Raw genomic sequence first — 6,362 nt, 5'->3', positions numbered from 1 at the left:
GGTGAAAAATGTGGGACAGAAGAAGAATCTGAACCTGGAATAACATATCCAATTGTCTTTTTACAACCTGGTAAAGGGATCCCAGGGAATGTGTAAATTTCTTTAACTCTTCACTGCAGAAAGGAAATCCTAACACATCGCTGTGGAAAGTGGCCAGAGAGTTAATAAAATATTTGGGTTTATTTTTGATATTCTCTATATGGAAAATACAGCCATAAAATATGGCTATCCATGGACCTTTTTCTTTTTAGTACTGTGTAGTACTTTTTTGAAGGACTTTCATGGCTTTTTTTCAGGAGCTTAATATAACCCAAGATCCCAGCCTTTGGCTGGAATGTAAGCCACCAGCCCAATGAAACACAGGCTACAATGAGTGATGGTTTTTAGTAATTCAGTCACAGAGTTATGTCCAAATTGCTTGTTCTAAACAAGTATTTTACTCACAGCTTTAAGAGTTAAAAGATTTAAGTAGTTGCAGGGAAATCTCAAATGGCTGCCATGACTTTTTGAATTGAATAGAATTAAACTGAATTGAACTGAAATGAATCCCTGAGTGAGCCCTTCTACGTGGAATCCAAGAAGTTTATTTTGATGGTTGTTGCAGGTTTGTTGAAACAAGTTTAAATTCCAGTGTGAATTTTGGATTCCTAGGCCATGCTTGATGTGCTGCCCTTCCCTGTACCAGCAAAGAAACCACCACTGTGCACTCCTTTATGAAGGGCCCCCTGACAGTGAAGCTGCTTTGGGCAAAAAAAGAAAAAATCCCCACAATACCAAGGGCTGTCAAAAATACAGCACTCCTCCTGCACACACGAGCAAAACTGCCTAAAATGGATTTAGATTAAGTTTCTGTGTTATAATTAGTAATTTGGCACTGTTGAACAGGGTATTGCAAACAGAAAACAAGCAACAAAAAAGCCTTGGGGTACCACACAAAGTTTGGCTTGCATCTTTAAATGCTGGATGCTGATGTGTGGGAAACTAAATTGTATTTATTTTAGACTCAGAGAATGTGTGGTTGAGATCAGCAGGAATACCATGGAGGAATGCTAGAATTAAATTCTACCTCACTTAATTTTTTTGTAAAGGAGACAAAGCTCTCCTCTAATCCCAGAGTAGTTTGGGTTGGAAGGGACCTTCAGCCTCATCCAGTGCCACCCCCTGCCACTGTCAGGGACACCTTCCACTGTCCCAGGTGGCTCCAAGACCCATCCAGCCTGGCCTTGGACACTGCCAGGGATGCAGGGGCAGCCACAGCTGCTCTGGGCACCCTGGGCCAGGGCCTGCCCACCCTCCCAGCCAGCAATTCCTGCCCAATATCCCATCTGGGCCTGCCCTCTGGCCCTGGGAAGCCATTGCCTGGCTGCTGGCCCTGCACGCCTTGTCCCCAGTGCCTGGGCAGCTCTCCTGGAGCCCCTGCAGGCCCTGGCAGGGGCTCGCAGGTGTCCCTGGAGCCTTCTCTGGTGCAGCTGAACAGCCCCAGCTGTGCCAGGCTGGCTGCAGAGCAGAGGGGCTCAGCCCTGGCAGCATCTCCGTGGCCCTTCTGGACTTATTCCAACAGGTCCAGGTCTTATTTTGGGAGCCATAGAGGTGACCGCAGGATTCCAGGTGGGAATACTGAGTCCAGCCCCTCTCCAAGTTTCTGCATCACTGATCTAAAGACATTGTTCACTGTTCAACATTAGAAGAGAGCTATTGTGGTTTCCTGGAAGTGAATGTGAAAACACACTCAGGTGTCTGTCTGTTGCATCTCTGGTTTTGTCACAGTTCAGTTTACAGCTGGGTCTGGTGATCTTGGGGGTCTCTTCCTCCTCAAATGATTCAATGATTTGGCAATTTCATGTACAGGCTGGGTGCAGAATGGATTGAGAGCAGCCCTGGGAGAAGGAGCTGGGGGTGCTGTGGGGGAGAGCTGGACCTGCCCCAGCCTAAACCCCCTGCCCTGGGCTGAGCCCCCAGCGTGGGCAGCAGGGCAGGGGGGATTCTGAGAGCTGCAGAGGGACTGGGGATGAGGCATGGAGGGACAGGACACATCCAGCTGCGCTGGATCCCTGGAAGTGTCCAAGGCCAGGCTGGACAGGGCTTGGAGCAGCCTGGGACAGGAGAAGGTGTCCCTGCCCATGGCAGGGGTGTGGCACTGGATGGACTTGAATGTCCTTTCCAACTCAAACCATCCTCATTCTGTGATTCCAGAGGCTTTTTGTTCTAAAGTTATGAAAAGGTTAAATGGAAATAGCAAAATGTAGGTGGCAAAATATAGGTGGTAAAATATAGGTAGGTAAATTGTTCTTTATAAATTATCTGTCCTCTGGGGAAGTTACTATTTGAAGGTAACTTTTCTCCTCTCTTTCTGTCACTAAACCTTTAGGATATCAAGCAGTGGGTAGCCTAAATAACCAGAAAGAATTAGGGTTTTTAAAATAAACTCATTTTTAACTATTTAAACATTAACTTCTGGCCTTTGAATAACTGGATTTCTTGGTAAATTAAATTTTTCCACAGAAAGCCTGGAAAATACATTCCGTCCTAAAAGTATTTGTTTATCACTAAGCCCAGCTTTTCATATACCAATTTGTCTTAACTGTCTTAAAAGCAATTGGAAGATTTAAAACCTGCTTTAAAAAGTAATTCCAGACCACAGTGCTGGGTGGTGGGCAGGAAATATACCAGCCCAGCTGCTTAAAAAATGTCATGGCCAGCAGGGCTGAAAGATGAGAGTGCAAGGACAAAAGAGCAAAATGGAGAATTTTTTCCACCTCTGTGACTTGTGAGACCTATCCTGGCAAAGCAGTGGAGTTTTGCAGCTGTAGAGATTTTTCTAAGCCAAATTGATGGGGTTTTTTTTTTTGGTACAGTATTTATCAGACTGCTTGTCAGCCTGTTGCCCTGTACATCTTCAGTTCAGAACATCTCCAGTTCAGATCATTTACTCCTTTTTTTCCTGGCAGGCATCTCCTCCAGGCTTTGGTGCCAGCAGAGGGTGCCAGAAAGATGTGGCAGCTCCTGCACACTCAGGCTTTTCCTTTTCAGGTTGGGTTTCCATCGTTTTAAGCAAAGATTTTCCTTTGCAGCAAGCCTGGGAGGAAGAGTTGGTCACCAGCAGCAGCGGGGTAGAAAATTTAGTACAAATTTGAAGCTTTCAAAGGAGGACAGTGCCAGCCACAGGAGCTTCCATGACAGGACACCCCCTCGCCAATCCTTAGGCTACCTTTAAAACAATGTGATCTTTTTTGTGCTGCTCTGAAACACTTTTCAGTGTGGTACAGAGCCCTTCTTCTGGTACTGTGGTTTGTTTTTGTGAGTCCCATTTCACCCCTCCCTTTTAAAAATGCACTTGAGGAGTGTCCTGTGGCGTCGGGAGGTTTCACAGGGCAGATTTGGAACTCCTCACATGGAAAAACTGCAAGAAATGCCATGCTTTGTTTTGGAGGTGGCTCATTTCAAAGCATCAGTGTGGTGCCTGCTGAAGTAATCAGTGATGAAATAAGAGATGGCCAGCTTATAAAGTCTAAACTGGCAATCTAACTTCTTGAAATAAAAATCTACACACTTGCGTGGCTGGTTTTGAGTATTTAGGAGGTTTTTTTCCAGGTTTAATTTTTATCCCTCTGTACCTGCTGCCTTTCCCACGCTGGAGGGCCTGAATCTGGCTGAGTGTGTTGAGGGCTTTGTTTGTGACTCCCTTCTGGAACCTTCTCTGCAGTAATTGCTTTGATAATAACAGACAGGTTCATGATAAAGGACAGGCTGCCACTGAACATATTGTTTCGTGTCCCATTCCTTTCCTAACAGGTGCAAGCTCTCCATTTCTCACCTTGGCTGCTTCTGAGCTCTGAATTAACACTTCTGGGTGCTTACAATAGCCCAAGGAGCTCAAGCTGACCAGGTCAGTTCCTGTGACAAGTGAAACACCTTTTTCTCCATATCCCATTCTGTCTGTCTGAATTGAATTTTTGCCTTTTAATTGACAATTAATTTGGTCACATGAGACCTTTCTGCAAGTGGGAGTTGGCCTCACTTTTACCTGCTTTAAAGGATTAATTGGAAAGCAGCCGTTTCCTAGCTACCATTGGGGTGTTCTAGGGTTTTGTCTATGCAAAAACTCACAATAAGCCAGTCCTATTTTTTCCTGTAGCTGGTTCATCTCTTTTTCATTTTTTTTTTCCTTCCCACTAGATTTTACAGCCAGTTTGAGATTCCACACTGGCAGCTGGGTTTTTCCAGCACATCTTTGATCATTGCCAGATTCTGCCTAGAGATCCCTGGCAAGCTGTGACTGAAACAGGTAAAGGCAAAGGTTTCAAGGAGTTTGTTCTGGATAACTTCTGGATAACTTCCTAGGTAAGTTGTTATCACTTCTGTTTCATGGTGTGTGATGCATTGCCCAGTTTTGTCCTGACAGTTTCCTCTTAAAACCAGAAAGGAAATGGGAGATTTTTTAGATTGTCACATTGAATACACACAGTGTTAACAAAGTGTGGTGATGACATGACCTCCTAATTTAAAAAATTAGAATTACATCCAAATTTGATTTATGTGGTTGTTATTGCCTGTATGTTGTCTGTGACCACTCTTGCCTGTGTCAAAAACCCACTTTTATAAAAAGCCACCTAGGACCAATGGTTTTCTTTACATTTTGCCTAGGCCACAATTATTTTTAACCTAGCAAGTGCCTCCTGTCACTGTTGCTGTGGCCGGAATTCTTGCTGAATGATCAGGTTTTGTCCTCTCAGACAAAATGTGTTCTTTGATTTCCTAACAGGAATCCTCTGTGCTCTGGGGGATGGATGGCAAAAGGTGGGCAGTTCAGAATCACAGAAAACAATTAGATTGGAAAAGCCCTCTGAGATCATCAAGTCCAACCTGTGACTCCACCACCACCTTGTCACCCAGAGCATGGCACTGAGTGTCACCTCCAGTCTTTCCTTGAACACCTCTGGGGATGGTGACACCACCTCCTCCCTGGGCAGCCCAATTCCATGCCCAATCACCCTCTGTGAAGAATTTCTTTCTGATGTCCAACCTAAACCTCCCCTGGCCCAGCCTAGCAATGCATCCTCCTCCTGTCCCTGGGAGCAGAGCCCGACCCCCCTGGCTGTCCCCTCCTGTCAGGAGCTGTGCAGAGCCACAAGGTCCCCCCTGAGCCTCCTTTGCTCCAGGCTGAGCCCCTTCCCAGCTCCCTCAGCCCCTCCTGGGGCTCCAGCCCCTTCCCAGCTCCGTTCCCTGCCCTGGACACGCTCCAGCCCCTCAGTGTCTCTCTTGTCCTGAGGGCCCAGAGCTGTCCCCAGCACTGGAGGTGCCTCAGCAGTGCCAGCACAGGGATGGGCACTGCCCCGGGCTGCAGCCACACTATTTTCCAATTCAGGAAATGCCTGTTCCCACTGCTGGATGGGTGCACAATCTCCTGGAGCAGGTGTGGTGGTGTTGGGCAGCAAAGTCCTGCCTCCATGGCTCTCTGACAGCTTTATCTGATGGTGCATATCAGAAGCCAGTTCAGGCTGAGCCTTTGAGAAGGTAGAGTCTCTTCCTGTCACTAGAATTTTAGCAGCTAGCTCACTTCCAGAGACTGCAGAAAAAATCGTAGCAAATGAATGGGTGAGGGGAAGAAGGCCAGTGTGTGGAGCAAGGCTTTCATAGCACGCTGGTATCTGTGCACTGGGGAGGAATTCGTGTGTTAACCTCATCAGCTTTTCTGCCCTTCTGCAGCTGGCTCCAAAATGTATTTGACACAGTCCACGCAGAGCAGCAACCATCAACTCCCACAGTGGGAAGAAACAGGCAACACCTTACCTAACCTCTTCTGCAAGCTTTTTCTCGTTGGAAGTTCTTGGATAGACATTCTCATGTGTTTTAGGATTTGCTGAAAGAGAAATAAACCAAAGCCACACCTAGCAACACTGGCCAGTTTGGCCAAGCAGCACGGGAGTGGTGCAAGCTCCACCTCAGTTGCAGCCCTGACCTGCTCCCTACCCATCCCAACAAATTCCTTGTTCTCTTGTGGAAGCAGGAGGATGGAAGGGGACTCTGACACCTCGTTTCACCCTCATCCTCAGCAGAACTAAAGGATTCAGAGGTTGCACAAGCCTTGTACTGACTGGCACTGCAGGAAAAGCGCACACACCACGGCCTGTGACAATCCAGGCTGAAATGTCTTCACCTTGCACTGCTGCTGTCATGGCTCTGGAAGGTTCGAACACAATCCTGCCTCAGCCCCAATTACTGCCTGCTACGTGGGGCACAGCAATTTGCAAAACTGCAGCTGTATTTTATTACACCCTGAGTGGTTTAGAGCACATCCTAAGGACACTTGTCCTTACTTCACTTTCCTGATGTACCTGCGAGATGTTCTCATCCCCTCAGCC

Source organism: Motacilla alba, chromosome Z (assembly GCF_015832195.1).
Source record: "Motacilla alba alba isolate MOTALB_02 chromosome Z, Motacilla_alba_V1.0_pri, whole genome shotgun sequence".
Classification (NCBI taxonomy): Eukaryota; Metazoa; Chordata; class Aves; order Passeriformes; family Motacillidae; genus Motacilla; species Motacilla alba.
This window is presented reverse-complemented; position numbering follows the sequence as displayed.